The sequence below is a fragment of the Columba livia genome, chromosome 3 (assembly GCF_036013475.1).
Source record: "Columba livia isolate bColLiv1 breed racing homer chromosome 3, bColLiv1.pat.W.v2, whole genome shotgun sequence".
NCBI lineage: Eukaryota > Metazoa > Chordata > Aves > Columbiformes > Columbidae > Columba > Columba livia.
In genome coordinates this window covers 39310824-39329182 of record NC_088604.1, presented here as the reverse complement: position 1 = coordinate 39329182, position 18359 = coordinate 39310824, and the positions used below count along the sequence as shown (strand labels likewise).

Below are 18359 nucleotides of genomic sequence, written 5' to 3'. Positions count from 1 at the left end.
GAAGATGTTGGTTTTAAACAATAATAATGCATGTAGCACTTCAGAGCCCCAGCTTGATTTTCTTACATCAGTTTACTTATTTCTTGCATTCTCCTTGATCAGGACAGCAGGAAGAGCTTTCAAGATATTTTCGTTCATACTAATTGATATCTCTGTTGTTGCTAGGACTGTAAGGACTTCTCAGTTGGCTTCCACATCCTTTAATGTTTCCTGGCTCATTTTGTATTGTCTCAACCCAATTGGATGTGAAATTAGAAGTTGAGTTGACAGTCACAAGAAGTACTGAAAAGTATCGTACTCTCTGGCTGCCTTGCTTCCAGGAGGCAGTGGGTGGGAAAGAATAAAAGCATACCTTAATTGTACAGTCTAACTGTTTATTTTCACAGCTGTAGCACCGCTGAAATGTGGAGCAGACATCCAAATTCCACCGAGCGTGGTCCCTGGATGTTACACCTGCCAGTCCCGCAGTCTCAGTACCCGTTGTGGATGTGTGTGGCTGAACAATGCAGGGAGACTACAAGAGATTTATCCCATTAGAAATAAATTACAGTGTAGTGTAGCATGAAAATGATGTGTCAGTGAATACAGAACACAGGATTACCTTCTGTCTCTTCCCTTCATCATAGATAACAGAAGCAGTATGGGAAGGAGATTTATATTGCTCTCATTTGAAGCTGACCAAGCAATTTAGATGAGATGAAATAGGGATTTTATTTCTGGAGAGAAAAATGTGTTCCTGCTAAAATGCCATTAATTGCTTTATTATTTAAGGCACAAATTACATCCAGCAATTTGTTGGTCTCCTATTTTTTCCAGTGGAAATAATTCACCATGAAAAGATTATTCTGTCAAAAAATGATGATGAACCTACTAACAAATTAAGTTGAAAGACGCTCAGCTTTCTATCCAGCTTATATTTTTCCCCGTCTCTCTTTCTAAGCACCGTGTGTGTGTGAATTTCAATAAAAACAGTAGTGACTTTGCTAAATGTCAAAACCTTAACGAAACTCATGGCAAATACCATTGCAACGCTAGAATTACAAGCATCCTCTCCACATGTTGGGAAGCTGCTGACTGTCACACTGGGGTAGCAGTGTCACTGCACGCCTATTGCAATCAGAGCTTTGTTATGCTGGTGCACGGAGACAAGAGGAGCTTAGGAACAGTCCTGGGCTCTCCTGGAGGCAGAGACGCTCACCAGGGTGCACCAAACCCTTCCAGGTCCAGTGCTGAACTCTGCTCCTGCTTTCCTGCCCTTGTTTTAAATATACCATGTGGAGTTTTCTCTGCAAGCACTTTCCCTGTCTGCCAGGCTTCCCTTCTTTGGCCCTTTTTTTTTTTTAATCAGTCTCCATTATCTGCCTTTGCTCCTGTTGGTGCATTTTTGTTTCCCTTTGTCTGGTTCCCCCGTCACCCTGCCGCCAGCAGCGTGGTGGCCTGTCTCCATCACCCAAAGCTGTGCTCTTTTTTCCACGTCTTCATGGCTGGAATTTGTCGTGCCAATATTAACCCGTTGGTTGCCCATGGTTAATTTATTTGCCATAAAGATAAATCAAGCTGAGGCCAAAGGAGGTGCGCGTCCATGTGAAACACAGTTGTCTTGTCCTGCTTGCAGAAGCAGTTGCTTCTGCATCATGGCCAAAGCACAAGCTTTGAAGTTTCTGCTTTGCTGTTGGCTTGAGATTAAGAAAGATTAGGGGGTTGTGTGGTGAACAGAGTCTTCTGTACCGTTAGTATGCTCTGAGAGCCCCTGCAAGCATTGCTTGCTTTGGTCGTGGAACCAAGGATTTCCTTATATCAGGGGTGGAGGACAAGGAAAAACATGACTAGAGGTGTGCAGGATGTATATGGGGACCCTCTCTTTGCTGTGCCTGGAGCTCAGGTCTGTGGGCTGCAGCAGAGGTGTCTGTCCTGGTGGCAGAAAGCCCCCCACGAGCAGGGCCTCCTGTGTCCGAGGTTTAACTCAGCTCTTTGCCACATCATGTTAGGTTTTTTTGGCTAAAAGCAGGACTCAGTCATAGTCTAACATGGAAGCATCCTAATCTTCTATGTCCTATCTATACAGGGCTTTTTTCAAGGGAGGTCTGAATTGTGCTTCATGTGGCTGCTACCCTCATCTTTCTACTACTGCAAGCTGAGCAGTGACCATGGTAAATTAGATCTGTCCTTGCACTGATGGACTCTGAGGCTTTTTCTGGAGAGACGTGATAATTATGTTTTACTTTAAAAAATAACAGTTGTTCCATGGAACAAGAGCTTTGTGGCCATTTCTTGTGTTTTTCAGTTCTTCACAAATAGAAATGATTCCAAGAATGACAGCTTCATATATATAGGTAGGTAGATAAAATTCCATTATTGCTGTTTTCCTTGCGAGACAGCATTACTCTGTGTCTTGGTGGGTGTTTAAAGCTGCTGCGAGACCCCTGAATTGCCAGCAACTCTATATAATTTCTGTCACCATCGACAGGGAAGAAGAACAGCTTTTAGAAAAATTATTTTTGTTACAGATGTGTAGACGTGAATTTATAGCTTCAATCGTGCTTCCAGCAGAAGCATCTGTGAAAGTGAGATAGTTAGAAAGCTCGATGAAAGAGCTGGCAGGAGCAGTAAAATGTAGGGGGGCACCGCAGGAGGAAATAACACCTGAAAACATCCATCGGGAGAAGCAAAGCTGGGGAGGTATGTAGCCATTAAACCTCACCAGTCCCTGGCCAGCTAATGACTTCTTGCCTCCTTTTCTTTTCTTTTTTTCTTTTTTTTTTTTTCATTTAGATTCAGTATTGCCTGGTGTATTTATTCCCATCCCTGTTTACAACAGACTTTTTTTATAAGGCTTGGAAGTGAGCGAGCACTTTTTCCAGCTCTCTGCTCTCCATGCCTGCTGGAACATCTGTACACACACACTTTTCCTGTCTAAAGATAGTTTGAGCTAGCATGCCCAAAATACAGCTTCAGGCTTCAGTTTGTTGTTGTCTTAGTAAGCATAAAAATATGTTCTAATATTATGTCACTCCGGTTATGTGTTTCAGCAGCTGAACTCCATCTGTGTCCAGTTTGTCAGGAGCAGCCTTGATTCCTGGGATTTGTTTTTCCACAACCCGAGTCCCAGATCGCTTACGTTGACCAAGCCTGTGTGTTGCCCTCTTTCTGTGAGGGTGATCATGCTTACCCAGTAGGATAATTCTGGCAGGGTTTTCTGCAGGAATGACATGACCTCCTTTGACTGGCCTCACGCTCTGCCAGCAATGCCATTTGAACAGCATCCCTTCCCACCCCCACCACTTCCCCTGCACGTTCCCGTCCCTGCAGGCCTTGCCATGGTTGTGCAAAAAAAACTCCCTCCCCTCTTTCTGCAGTGATTTTTCCAGAAATTTCCTGACTTGACCTCTCCTCCTCCCTCCATCCAACACAGATGCAGGACAGTACTTCCTTCTGCGGATATGTATGTTCCTGTGGTGTGCACTGGAGAAAATGGAATTTGCTTAGAATCATAGAATGGTTTGGGTTGGAAGGAACTTTAAAGATCATCTAGTTCCAGCTCCCCTGCCATGGGCAGGGACACCTTCCACCAGACCAGGTTGCTGAAAGCCCCATCCAGCCTGGCCTTGAACACTTCCAGGGATGGGGCACCCACAACTTCTCTGGGCAGCCTGTTCCAGTGCCTCAGCACCCTCATGGTGAAGAATTTCTTCTTATATCTAATATAAATCCACTTATTTTGGACCTTTCCTTATTTTTATTTGTATTTTGTTATATTTAGTTTAACATACTGTAGACTGTGCTGTGTGGTCACAAGTCTTCATCTCACCGTCCCATCATGTGTTCCCAGGTAGGAAACTGGGACGGGAGCTTTGTGCAGCTTGGGGACGCAGGGAAAGGAAGCTCTGCTATGTGGCAAGTTGTGCTTCAGCCACAGTTCTGGGTCGGTTGGTGTTTGGAGAGCTGAAACATGCTCAGATGTTTCAGAGGAGGCTAATTGCAAATGTAAAGAGGAACACAGAAGTGACCAGGATCAGGAAATGCATACACTAGATGCTTTTATACATAAAGCATAAAATGTGACATGATCATGCGGGGTTGTAAAAGCTTTTATACTGCTGTGGGTTTGGAAATGTTAAGTGGCAAAGTGGATGAGTTATGTGGGTCATCTCAAGTGAGTGCCTATAAAAAAGGGCTTTGCACCTCATTATTGGTTATTCTCTAAGGGTTGCTTTATGGAAAGGGAACTTTTGAAACTTTGAAGGTTCTGATTTTTATTAGTAATATGCTTCATCTGTCCTTGGAGTGGCAGAGACAGGCACTCCTTGCTGCAGGGACCCAGCACACTATCTGAAGGAAGGTAGAAAGAAACATCAGAGCTTCCCTAAGCAAGGCAGGCAGGTGTCCCCTCACTGCTGCTGGCCCGTTGGAGCCAGAAGAAGGAGGCAAGAAACCATACAGCTGACATCCTGGTTATGACTCTTAGCGGCTGCCAAAATTGGTTTAAAATAGCTCTTACTCAGAGTTTTGTGTTTGAGCTATTTGGACTTCACAGGGACTGGAAACTGAGATGCCAAACAGCTTGCTGGTTTTTTGATGCAGACTTTCACATCATCACATAAATTTCTGTTTCAAGCTCTGGACTGCAAGGCGTTTGCTGTAAAGCATGCCATTGTTTCAGGACTGAATATTTGCCCTTCTTTGGCATGCGGGTTATCCTCATTTATGTTGCAGTGATGCCCAGAGGCCGAGTAGGTCAAGTCCCAGCTGTGCTGCTGCGTGCTGGGTGAACACAGGTTACAGCCCCTGCACAGGGAGCTGGCAGCCTGATGTACAGGTTTCAGATGGTCACTGGTTTCAGACAGTTGCTGGTTTCAGATGGTTGCTGCCACCAGCTGCTTGGGAGTTTCGGCTGCCGGGCCAGAGCTTGCTGGGGCAGATAAAGCAGGGATGATTCAGGTGAGGCAGTGTAAATGCATTGTAAATGCAGTTTACAGTTAAGACGTCAGTACTGCCTCTGCCTGAGTCAGCAGGTACAAATGCACAGCTCATTGTGGCGGTGACTATCGTTATGTATTTCAAAGTGTTATAAGCCCTAGCCTGCTGCTTGGTCTCTGCCAACACCAGTTCCAGTAGGACCAGCATGAAAACAAACTGTTAGAAAAAGGAATACCAATTAGAGAGATGTATACTCTCCTTCCCAGCGGGAAGTCCTTCTCCTCTGTCCTTCTGCATGCTCTGTGTGCAGCATCCCTGGATGAAGGACAGGGAATGGTGTCCATGGATTTGAGGGAAAAGTTGAGCTCTAACAGTGAAGTGCTGGGAAATTTTTCCATGTTTATAGTATGCCTTAGTCTGAGCCATGTGCAAGTTGGAAAAGAAAATAGGAACGTTGGAAAGAAAACATAAGAAAACAATTGAAAATTCTCAAATATATTTCAAAGCCCATAGGGTGCTATTTGTACATTGTGTAGGAGAGTGTGAGTTGGATTCTATAGCGTATCTTCTCAACCGTAAGTGTGATTCAGTTGTGCCTTTGCCAGTTAGGACCATTCAGCAGTCCTTGGGATGCAGGGCGGGTAAAGCCCTATCCCCACCTTCCCTCGCCAGGCAGCGTGTGCAGTGTGCAGCACCGGTGTGGGTACAAGCTGATGGAAAACTTCATTATGTTTGACAGTGCCTTTTTAGCTGAGATACTGCCACAATTGGCATGACAGCAGTGAATCCCAAAATTGGTTGATTGCCGAGAGAGACTTTAAACTGTGAAGACAGACACGAGTGATAAAAATAATTAAATGCTTAATTAATGGGTTTCTACTCAATATTTTGTGGAGCATGACTATTTTTCATCACTCCTGCTTTGTTTACTTTAAGGTGGCATGTGTTCCACTTTCAGCTGTGTAGAAATTAGGTAAAGAAATCTGCATGCCAGGGTTAAGAGGGTTCTGAATCAGATGATCTACTAGTCGAATACTGGACCTTTTTAATAGCAAAATATTTTGGGCTACCAACATGTATAGGTCATTTGGCCAGTGTTCTGTATCCTAATAACAACTTCTATACAACTGTGCAATTACTCTTGCTCCCAAGAGACTAAAATGAACCTCTTGCTATAACATTAACTTCTTGTGACAGAAGTTCTCCCCCATTTTCATGTATTCCTAATAACGTTTTTCATTAGAATTCTGGTTACGAATGTCTCCTTCTGTTAGTTCCGTGGCTTCCCACATGCTGTTTTATGTGAAGGTCTTTGTGAGTTCCTTAAAGGAGTAAAATCCTTCACGGTAATGGAGATACTAACATGCATGACAGTTCTTATCCACCCAAAATGGCAGCAACTGACTTGTAGTTTTTCATATAAACTGATTTTTCACTCAGAAAAGTTTTCACTTAGAGAACGTAGCTATTAATTACTTATCTATCCATGTTTCAATATGCCACCATCTTGTTAAATAGCTCCCTTGTCTATTTCTTTCTGAAACTATAAAGCACTCTTTTCTGCAGAACAAGCTCAATGACATCTTGACACTTCCCTAATGTTTTCAAATCCTAGTGGATTTGAGTGAATTATTGGATTTATTTGAACTTCAGATTCAGGGCTTGCAAATACACACAGATAAAAGCTGAAAAGGTTGACAAAAAAGCACTTGCAGTTGCAAGTGCTGGATTTGGCATAGTTATCTTTGGCACATGAGCCTCATCAAGTCCAGGAACTCGAGTGATCATAAATCTGTTGTGATACCACTTAGTTGTCTTGTACTACAATACCACCTCCAGTATTGTTAGATTGGACCCTGGGGAAATGCAAAGGAAGGTGCAAGCCTAGCCCACAATGGTTTGGAACTAAGCAAGCCAAGCACTTGGAGAAGATGCTTATCTTCACTTTGCAGACAGAAGGTGAGGTGAATGTAAGAGACCAAGTTGCTGAAGAGGTCTGATGCAAGTGTTAGTTGGTGGGTTCTTGTCTTCCAAATGTTAGTTTGGAGCCGTAATGCAGAAGGGCCCTGCTTTCATGGAACTGGTACACTACTTTTCTCTTTCTGAGCTGCAGTGCTGCTACCCACAAGAGACCTGGAAAGATGAGTCCACCCAAGCAGTGAAGCTTTCAATTGTGGCATTGCTAGGGATGATTTCAAGAGCTGGTACTTCAATGGTTCAAGGATTTGGAAGATCCATTAAACCCTTCACTATGGTTTTATTTTAATGAAAGGATTTGTTTAGTGACGCGTGCATGTAGCCATTAAACAAAGAGAGCAAGTAGACAGCACGTCTTTTGCTACTACTTCTGCTACTTCAGTTTTTGAGTATAATGTTTTAGTTTAAGTGCTCCTCCCATATCACCAGCTCCTGGAACACAGATGTTTGTTGTCTGGCTCTGTGCAGGGGATGATTGAATAAAGAAGTGATCAATTTATAAGTTTCACCCACTCATCTTGTTTTCTATTAGTAACTTTGTGTTTTAATCCTATAAATATATTGTGCCATGCATCTGTCTATTTGTGGAGCTAATCCTGTTGTGGTAGGCATCTATTTCAGCAGCAGCCTAGACAAAGCACAGTATGTTCGAGTTCTAGCCTCCCTTATTGTCTGTAGTGGGTTGTATTGCTGGTATTACTGTAATGTCAGAGTTCAAAAAGGGAAGATGTTATTGGCAATGTCAACTCATTACAAATATTCTGTACAGATTTTTCCAAAAGAATAAGCAGACCAAGCACAGTGAGTCCCATGCCAGGGTATGTAATAGTCTCACATAGCATCAGTTGAAGCTCCAAGATGGATAAAAGGTAGCTTTTTGTGGGTTTGCTGAATATTCCTTTAAAAAAAAAAACCAAAAAACCAACACAAAACAGGTTTGTGTACAGAAGTAGCAAATTAATTCAGTTCTATCAGAAAGTAGGTCAGTGACTGACCTCCCAATAGCATGAGGCAGCAGTTTCTAGCAGAAGTGACAGCTCAGCAGCATGAACCCGCTGTGTCTCCAGGAAACTTGTTTTGACAAATGTAAACACATTATATCCTGTATTCTTCTTACTTATTTATTTTTTTGCTTCTGCATTAGAAACCACAAACTGTCATTCTCCATCCCCTTTCTTCACCCCTTCTGGTTCCCAAAGGGAAATGTCTTGTAACATAGCTAATAATTTTTGCAAGGCTGTGTAATGAGTAAGGCATTCCAGCAGAGTTGTTTTATTTTTTTTTTTTTTTGACAGCCAAAGTTGAGCACTGTAAACCAGACTTGACTAAAATCCAAACCCAAGGTTTTCCAATGGTGAGGGAAGTCACTGGGAAGGCAGGAACTGGACTAATTTAGGATCCTTGTGTCCTGGTCTTGCTTTGCTTTGTGCTGAAGTAAACTTTTGCATATGCCCATGTGCCTTTTCGACTTTTGTATTGCCAACATTGGCATCTGCGCTGCTGAACAGACGGGGCTTTGAACACATCCTCACTGCGGCCCAGCAACTCCTGAAACTGGGATGCTTTTATAATTTAGGGGAAATACCAAAGAGTTGGTAACATTTTCCCCGCCATGTCTCACCACCCCATAAAGGGGGTGGTGGCTCCTTGAACACCCTGTAAAGAAAAACAGCCTTGGCTGTTGGGTGGAGCATGTTCCTTTTCATTGAGTTGTCCTTATCAGCAGGGATAAAAGATGGACTTGTTAACTACTTTGACTGGTACCTTTCCTGCAGTGATTTCTCTTGCGGAAATCACTGTGGGTCAAAAGGTCAAGCAAGGCTTCCAGCCACAGCACCATAGGTGAGATCAATCTCTGAGCTCATTCTTTCCCCTGTCTTGTAACCAGGTTGCATGCAGAAGGTCACACCACATGGAGTAGATAGGAGGATTTCACAAGGTACTAACCAAAATGATGTGATTTAAACATTTTTGCTAACGGTCTCATAAAACCTGGCATGATTTGCTTTGTTACCTAGTTACCTTTCTGGCCTGAGGTGGCCCAGAAACATCCAGAGATTCCTCCAGTAGCTTATTCCTCCAGTAGCATTTGTAGCTTATACAAATGCTGTACAAAGAGTAGTTTTTGCCATGTGATAGATAAACCTCTAGAGCCCTTCAGCTATGTGTTGCTATTTAACTGATTTTTTAAGTTCGTTTGTTTGGAAGCATTGCACTACAATAAAAGTTGGATGACATTGTCTCAGCCAGAAATAGAGATTTGATTTGGGAGCATGGGAATATATTTGCTAGAAACAAAATGCTTCTAGCTTTAGTAAAGGTTTGATCTGAGTAGACACAAGTCAAGCAAGAAATCAGATGGATTTATTTAGCAATAAATGGCTATGAGAAGTTGGGGAAGAAAAGAATCCTATTTCAAAGAATCACGTGTTTTGCTTCTGTGGTAATGCTGTAGCTAATGCTGGCATTGATTGCTATGGACCATGTAACAGATGTAACGCTGAGGAAGTAATGAAAAATATATTAATGTATGCAGTTAGAAAAAGGTTTAAACTGTAAAGCAAAGGGGAGGAATACCCACGTGTATGCACGTGAGTGCATTGGTGGAGGTGGCAGGAGGTTTCCAGTCTGCCTCCTGAAGGGTCCTTGCACTTTCCTTTTTATGGAGCTGCAAAGGGGAAACATGGATTAAACTCTTGACAAGGCCACCAACTTCCTTCTGCTTGCAAGGGCTGGAAGTGCAATGTGTGCTCCGGAGAATCAGGGACAAAGATCTGATGCCTTTTCCCACCGTTTCATGCTTACGGAGCTATTGCTTCCCATTGCTTCTCCAGCAAGGGAGAAAGAATTAGGTATGGGACCTGGGCTTTGTTGAGCAAAGCATGCTGTACAGTGTTGGTGCGGGTTGAGATCCTTTCAGTTCAAAGTACTCTTAGCATTTAAGTCCTTTCTGAAGGTTTAAGAATTGGAACCATTTTTAAGCTTCCTCCCCCCCACCCTGCTCAGTGGAAAGCTGCAAGGTTTCCCCCCACCCCCAATGCTCGCAGGAGGTCCTGCCAGACTGTCCAGATAAGCTCCTTCCCTGTTTGCTGGTGGGCGGCAGACCTCAGTGTAGCAGATATGACGCCGTGACCTTTGCAGTGACGTGAAGACAGGCACAGAGCAGAGACAGGAAAATTGCCCACGGTGTAGTTAGTCACTGCTGCCACTGGCTTTGGGAGTGGAGAGGCCCTATTAAACACCCGCAGATCTAAAGCATTTGGCTTAGTGTCCTGTCCTCGTAGGCTGGAATAAGAAAGATGCAATTTCTTTTTTTGAGTTTGTTTCATACAGTCTGCATTCCATGCAGGCAGGGGCTACCCAGTGCATATGCAGTGTAAATATTCGCTATATATATTTATACCTTTGGTTACTTGTGTCCATCATCAAGAGAGCAGGACAGCTTCATATATTCCCTTTAGGTTTTGAAATCTTGGTGAGGGTTTGTGGGGCACATGTCATCTTTATGGCATAATCTCCCCAGGGAAGTGGTGGATTCCCCAACATTGGACAGTTTTAAGATTCAGCTGCACAGGGTCCTGGGCCATCTTGTCTATATTGTGGTTTTGCCAAGAAAGATTGGACCAGATGATCTTTGTGTTCTCTTCTAACATGGTATTCTATGATTCTGTGACTCTTAAGGACATGTTTTAGGGGTGGACTTGACAGTGGGAGGATAACAATTGGACTCGATGATCTTAAAGGTCTTTTTCAACCTAAATGATTCTATGATTCTATAGCTTTATTCTATTAATAATGCCATGCAAATAGCAGCAGGAGGGAACACAGGTGTGGGGTCAGCCAAGACTTTGCCATGCTCCCTATGCCAAAACCTGAAGGGCAGAGCAGAGAGGGATGGTACAGGAAGGCCAGAGGGGATCCTTGGTCTACTTCTCTCAGATGTTGAACACTCTTGGCTTTCCTGCACTGTCCCTGCATTGGTCAGAGCAGGCACGAGCTCACATAAGGGACTTGGCAAGAAAGACCCTTCTGCCTGTGGGTGGCTTCTTCACACTCAGAAGTTGGATCCATCAGGAAAAAACTGTCACAAGTAAATGGATACTTTTTTCAAAAAAAAAAAAAGAAACATGAAACCCCAAGTCCCACTTTTTTCCTAATAGTGTTCTTCATTGGGTTAGTGAGGATGTCTTGGGCTTTTTCCATCCTTAAAGTAATAAAGTTTAAGTTATTTGTGTTTCCTTCTATACAGTAAAGAAGTAAAAATGCACCGGAGAGATTATATTTGGGCAGTTCAGGTAACTTACAGTAAAACTTAGGATTTATCAGTTTTCCTACAAGGTAGAAGAAAAGGAGTGTTACTTTCTAGGTAGTTACACAGCTGAAGTTTTTGACTTAATAGTTGAATCATCTGTATTTCAACTTTGTTGACTCTTGGGCTGAATCCAGTGAAATAAAGCATTTCATGTGATGCACTGAAAATATTTATACATTTTTGTTACTTTGGGGGAGGGAGGTTGCCACTTGAATGCTTTTCTAAATGTACAGCAGTCTAAGCTAATGATATCGCTCCAGTCAGCAGCACAAGATAATGTCCATCCCGGCTGTAATGACGTAAATGTTTTTTACATCCATTAGATCGATCAGAGAGTAATACATGTGATTTGTCAGAGTAGCATCTCAGATGGTAGAGAAATTCTGTACAGGGTGTGTGGGGTGTGACCAAATGAAGAATCCACATGAAATTTCATCCCCCCTTAAGGCATTTAGAGGAGGTTCACATAGGGATGTGGTTTAGTGCTAGAGTTAGGTTAGGTTATGGTTGGACTCGATGATCCTGAGAGTCTCTTCCAGCTGAAATTATTCTATGATTCTGTTTTGCAGGAGCTCTTTTTTGTTGATGTTATGTGTTTTGAGTTTTGTAGAGAAATTACACAGATCACTCTCGCGCTGACGGAGGCATGGGGCAGGTGAATTGATTCTGCATAGGTACAGCATTGCCCCTCCTCAGGACCTAGGAACCACTCGAAACATCTCTTCTTTGTACAAGTCCTAAGAGGGTGTGGAAAGAAAATGAATTACTTGTATGGCCAAGTTAATTTCCTGAATGCATTTCCTCTGCATTCTTGCGCAGTGTGTGCTCTGAGAGGGGATGTAGCTTAGGGAGAGGTATGGGAGTGCTGGAAGGCCAGGTTGCTGGTGCACAACATGAAGTGATGGCTTTTTAGTGCCCCTCATAAAGCCCATATGGCAGACCCTGAGAGTGTAAAGAATGCAGAGGAACTTGAACCTCAGAAGACAAGAAAAATAAAAATAATGTGAAATTGTTGACACCTCAGCCAAATGCATGCCTTGGTCATCTCCTGCTGATTTTGTTCTCTCCATCCTTGCCCTTCTTTGCCTCGATTTATGCCTGTGTGGGCCTAATGTTTTACAGTAGCATCGCCACTGAAACACTGCTGATTTCAGCTGAGACCACTTTTGTGTCCATTGCTGATTCCAGGGTGTAAACTGGACAGATTATTTGTCCTACCCTGAGGAAGAAGAGGAGGAATTAAGATTTAAGAGCTGCCCTGGGCACAAGTGCTGGCTAACGCTTACTATCTTGAGTACACGGAAATCGATTTGGACCTTGTCTGATGAATGCTGTTGCTTTTTTTTCCGTATAGAGCTATACAGAAGAATCAAGAAATAAAGGAGTTCACTTAAGATAACATTGTGTGACAGCTGAGAACAATTAAAACTCTTACTTGGAGCTATATTTTTTTCCTTCCTTTCTGCAGGAGGAGGGTGGTGTCTGCAGCTCTGAGTAATTGATACAAGGTATTTGTCACTGGATGATCTTATCTAGAAAAAGTATCATGCAAGGTGATTTATTTTATAGCCTTTTCTCCTAGTTATGCACAACACACAGATCTTGGTAGATAAGAAAGGGATTTTTTTTTTCTTGCTAGAGTCTTTTTGGCAATAAACACGCTCATAGCTGTAGGAGAAAAAATTTTCACAACCAAGCTTGTTTTGTGAAGCCCAAACATTTGTGAAGCTTACAAACCCCCAAACTTTGCATAATGTGCCCATCCCTGGTCTCAAACATGAGGTGGCAGAAGAGGGAAGTGTTACTTTTTTTAACCAACAACTTATGACTGTGTCAACACATGACAGTTTGTCAAAGCTTGCTGTTGCGGTGCTGTAAATTAATTTTTAGCATCAGTTGTGAGTGGTAAACACTTTGTGCGGTGTGAACAGTTCTTAGTACAGTGTGAGTTGTCAGCAGCTTGTGAACTACCCCAAAAGTAAAAAAAAAAAAAAAAAAAAAAAGAAAAGAAAAAAAAGGAGGGAAGGATAAAAGCTCGTTTACTAGTACAAAATGGATCTGAGTCTGCAAAAAATTCTACATGTGGTAGTATTTTTTCTCCCCTCCGTACCAGTCAGCTCAACCTTGAAAATTTGGGTTTTCCATTAGTAACAATCACCTGGAAAGTTGGGAAATTGCAGCTTTCCATCTGGTGCACCAAGCAGTGCCGGGGAGCAAATAGGTTTCTCAGGCTCGTGGCTAGATGAAGTGGAGCCTCCTCGTTACTCTTGGATTTTGCCTTTGGTTGCTTGCTTTTAAAGCAGAACATGTCCTGCAAATGTGAGTGTAGTCCTTTGTTGAGAAGTCTTTTGTAAACAACAAAAAATGCCTGGAAAATTAAGATGGCAGGCCAAAGGGAAATGTTGGGGGCTGAGTTCTCTCTTCCTTGCCTGTCCCTCTTTGCTGATTCTCCTTGCCTATCCCAGCTGCAGTGGTGTAGCTGGCAGAGATGGTTCATACAATAGGAGTTGACGTGATGGAAGAAAATTATTTGGTACGAAAAGCTGGGGAATATGTGTTGGAGAAAACAACTTTTCAGATACAAACCTATTTTAACTTGTCACTTTAGCAGAACAAGCAGTAATAACCTCCCAACCTAACAATGACTGTTAAGTTGAACACTAATTCATTCAGTCGTTGAATTGCTAACACGTCTGCAACTTAGAAGTGAACACCCACTCAAGAGAGAGAAAAAAGAAGTTGGTGCCTGGAATTTCTGGCCTCGCTGAAATCACCTACATTTTTTGGCGCTAACGCCAGTATTTTGTCTTGTGTTTCCTGTGAATGCTTTAAGTAGAACTAGATGAGAAAAGCAGCTGTGCACGTTTGTTCGCTGCTTTGATACGCTCAGCATGGGGCTTTTTTCTCAAGCGCAGCCACTCTCAGCTTCAGCACCCAAGGTCGGCTTTGACTGCGCCTTGGAGCTTGTTCCTGTAAGCGAACAGCACACGTGGAGCTTGGCATGAGAACTTTGATCAAGTCCTACTAAAGCTAGTTTTAGCCTGGTTATGGTTTTAAAAAGAAAGATGACTATATTTGCGTATTTGCTCACAAAGAATTTTGGTTTTATTTCTTTTTCTAGATATAACTGTAGGTGCTGCTTGTATGAAAGAGTTGAGCGACACCATCCAGTAAACCGTCTAGAGCAGCAGGTGGCTTGCTTGGAAATTGCTTCCAGGACTGTGTTGTAAGTATTTTTGCAAAAGCAGCATGAAACGGTTTCTTCAGTTTGGGGGGCATTTTTTAGATGTTTGATTGTTCCTTGTAATTTCATAGTTTTACTCTAACATCTAGTAGACAGTAGCAGTTCATGTGGGACCTTGAGCACTCCCATGTCTGAAGTACAGAGCTAAAGTCCTTTTAAAGGCTCTTTGCTGACCTACTCTGAAACTCGGTGACACATTACCTGAACGCTTCTGAGAAAAGGCAGCTACATATAAGCTCAGAAACAAATTTGCCAAAATACATGTTGGTGTATGTTGCTATTCACTCTGTGGCATACATGTTTCATGAGTGTTCATCCCTGCCTGTATTTTTACACTTCAGTGTTTTAGTTATGCTGGTACAGCCCTGCTAGGGCAAGTGCTATGTACATAGACTGCGATCTGCCAGACTCAACTCAAAATACTCCATGGGTAGGTGCACCAACTGATCAGAAAAGAGTACTGGTTTATCTCTTCAGATACGCTGTGAGTATAGCTAGGGAACCTCAGCAGGCTGTGCACAACAGTGAATTTGGTCAGCTCTATCTGTCTCCATGATGAGTGTGTGTTGATGAAAAAGACTAATTTCAGGTTACAAGCCAGTTGCATTGAGTAGGGCATTGGGAACATGTTTGCGCTTAAAATGAATAACGTCATCTTTCAAGGCGTACACCAAGGAAACCTCATCAAGCCGTTTATACAGTTCCTTTTGAAAGCGTAATCCATTTCAGGATGTTTGTGACCTGAAAGTTTATAACTGTTTTATCTCTTTTTATATTACCTTCATTTTTCTGCTGCTGCTGATGCAGATTGTGAGAAGTATGATATAAGAAGTATTTATGACTTAAGTGCATTTCCCTTGAAATGGCATCTGATAATAAGGTCACATCAGAGAACAAGGGTGGGAGGGTAGGTGACCTACGGCTCAAGTCACTTAAAGTTAAGCATACTATGCAGGCTGCTCACACTGCTCAGAACCTCACAAAATATTCCCTTCAGGGTACATTTGCTGTACATGAACTAGTTTTAAAACAAACAAAAAAAATATATATGCTAATTGCAAGTCCTTCAAACCCTGTGGTAAAGCAGTTGAGTCAATCTTTTGGAACAGGTTTCTTGTTTGTGGATTTTTGTTCTGTGCAGGTAGACTGACATGCCTAGATCACTCTCCAGGTGAGGTGTTGTGTCAGACAAACGTCCTTGCCTCAGCTCTGCTAGGAGTTACCTGCCAGATGTGCTGACTGGCATTTCATCCTTGCTTTGTGCCTACTTGACCTGTGGGGTGCTCAGCCTCATTCTGTGTAGATGGATATGAATGAGATGAAAAAAGGACCCGGTTGCTGTCGTCAATGTGGGACACCTCAGCTATGGCAAGTAGGCAGAGTAAGGGAGTTGCTTAGGGGAAATTAGGACTTAGAAAAATCATAAGTTCTAAGAAAATTTATAATGAGAAATTTAGCAAAAGACAAAATGCTCATTTATAGCATCCTGCTTGTAAATTGTCTACCCAATTCTGGAACTTATGCCCTGACTCAAGTCACTGTTGCTTTCATAGAGTCCTAGAATCATTTAGATTGGAAAAGACCGTTAAGATCACTTAGTCCAGCCGTTAACCTAACACTGTCAAGTTCACTACTAAGCCATGTCCCTAAGTGCCACATCTACACATCTTTTAAATACCTCCAGGAATGATGACTCAACTGCTTCTCTGGGCAGCCTGTTCCAATGCCTGAAAACCCTTTCCATGGAGAAATTTTTCCCAATATCCAACCTATACCTCCCCTTGAGGCCATTTTTGCCTTGAGGCAACTTGAGGCCATTTTCTCTCGTCCTATTGCTTGTGACTTGGGAGAAGAGACCAACACCCACCATACTACATTCTCCTTTCAGGTAGTTGTAGACAGTGATAAGGTCTCCCCTCAGCCTCCTCTTCTCCAGGCTAAACAGCCCCGGTTCCCTCAGCTGCTCCTCATCAAACTTGTACTCCAGACCCTTCAACAGCTTCATTGCTCTTCTCTGAACTCTCTCCAGCACCTCAATGTCTTTCTTGCAGTGAGGGGCCCAAAACTGAACACAGGCTTCAAGGTGCAGCCTCACCAGTGTCAGATGCTCGGGGATGATCTTGTCCTTAGCCCTGCTGGCCACAGTTTCAGTGCGGGAGGCAGGAGTGAGGCTCCTCCGGGAGTGATGCAGCTTCTGGACTTTTCTTAGAGGGCTCTGTGGCACTTGCTATCTGGAAGCCCCATTGCCACCCAGCCACAGCTGGGCCTGCTGTAGAGTTGCCCATAAGCCTTGAGGCTGTTTCAAGGGAATTTTTTGTTCTATTGCCGTTAGCGCTTGATTTTCATTCCATTTGTCATGGTGTTTGAGTCGCTATGACACAAGGAGCTGGAGCCTTTTGTTTATTTAACTTACCCTGCAATAGTCACTGCTACTCTGATAGAGCAAATTCAGACCTGGTGTTGTGTGGCACACACTACTGAGGCAATCTCAGTTATACCAGTTGCTGAAGGATTCACTATTCCAGTGTGGCTTTCTGCCTCATGTCCTTCTAATTTATCTGAATTAGTCTGTTTAATGGTGCCAGAAGGCCATGTATTGGCTGTCCTGAGGCCCCAAACAGTAGATGTGTACTTTCAAATAGTTAAATATATGTTAATTATGATTCATGAGTAGTTTTTCCCCAACTATTAAGTAATATCAAACAATGTCTTTTTCAATCAGTACTTGTTTTTTCAGCTGCTGAGCCAGGACCAAATATTCAATATTTTTAGAAGGTTATTTTTGCAGCTGCTCAGCTGCTTTAAGCATAAAGGTCTCATGTTATTATGTCTGGCTTAACAGCTTTGGATGCACAGTGGGCAATAGTTACTGAAAGCCTGTGGTGGAAGTGGAATGATGACAATCTTCTGATGCACCTTGGTTAGCTGTGGATAGTTTAGGCTGCATTCAGATAAGCTGAAAATAGCATATTGGGCACTTTTGAAAGTTTGTGGTTTTGCAGCATTTTCTCACAAAAGTCTGAAGTCTTTTTCTTTCTCACTGTGCTAGTTATTACACAAGTGGAAATTAGGTATTTTTTCCCCTCTCAAGATCTTGAGACTTTCTGTAAGGGATTCAGCCATTGTGAATTATTTAATGAAATAACGGTTTGACTTGTTGCACATCCTTGCAAATGGTATAATACCGCAGAATTTCATCTTAGAAATTCATATGATGTGCCTTTCACTGGTAGATCCTAAGACATTTTCAAATATCAATTAAACCACAGATCATCACGATCATGGAAGAAACACTGTTCTCACCCACCATGAAGACTACCCTGGCTATGAGTACATTACTCACATTTTCCCAGTGATTCATTAGCCAAGACAGTGAAACATTCTAGGCAGTCTGATGCAGTGGCTTACTGGTAGCTGTTCTTCAACCAATGGCTCACTTTGATGTGATGCCTGGCAGCACTGGAGCATTTACATTGAAGCTTGCCTTTTTTGTGCATCTCCTTTCTCTGGTTTTCCCACCAGATCTGCTCTGCTGTCTCACAACGCTTCTGTTTGCATAAGCAGTTGCTGTAATTCTTTGAAACCATGAATAAGACATCTCCTTCTAAATATCACTGATGTGTTTGGATGAAGCCATAGTTGTCATGGCAGAGCATACAAGTAAAGGACACTTAACACTGGGAGCCAGAGAGAGGCTGGTGTTGGTAGGGAAGAGGACCGAATAGTGAAGGTTAAATTCTCATTTTAGTGTTCATTTGTGTTGATTTTTTTAAGCCAAAACAAAAGAGAAGCAGAATAAAAAGCTTCCACAAAGCAGAAGTGTGAGTGAAATGAAACGTAGTGGCTAGACAAATGAAAAAAAACCCCATACATTCATTAAAAATCCCACCAAACTTACGTTTCTAAGTG

At 42.6% G+C, this 18359-nt stretch overlaps 1 protein-coding gene across 10 annotated transcripts in view; it reads left to right on the top strand.

Annotated features, from left to right (window-relative positions):
* The window catches only part of BACH2 (BTB domain and CNC homolog 2), a 193833-nt gene that overhangs the window by 73980 nt on the left and 101494 nt on the right, over positions 1-18359 (top strand). For 9 of the 10 annotated variants that reach the window (XM_065059613.1, XM_065059614.1, XM_065059610.1 and 6 more), the window contains one exon: positions 14328-14432. The gene's annotated coding sequence lies outside the window, so the exon portion shown is untranslated. Of the gene's footprint in view, positions 1-12674; positions 12715-14327; positions 14433-18359 lie in introns of all 10 variants that reach the window. The other variant, XM_065059617.1, reaches the window with a different exon arrangement.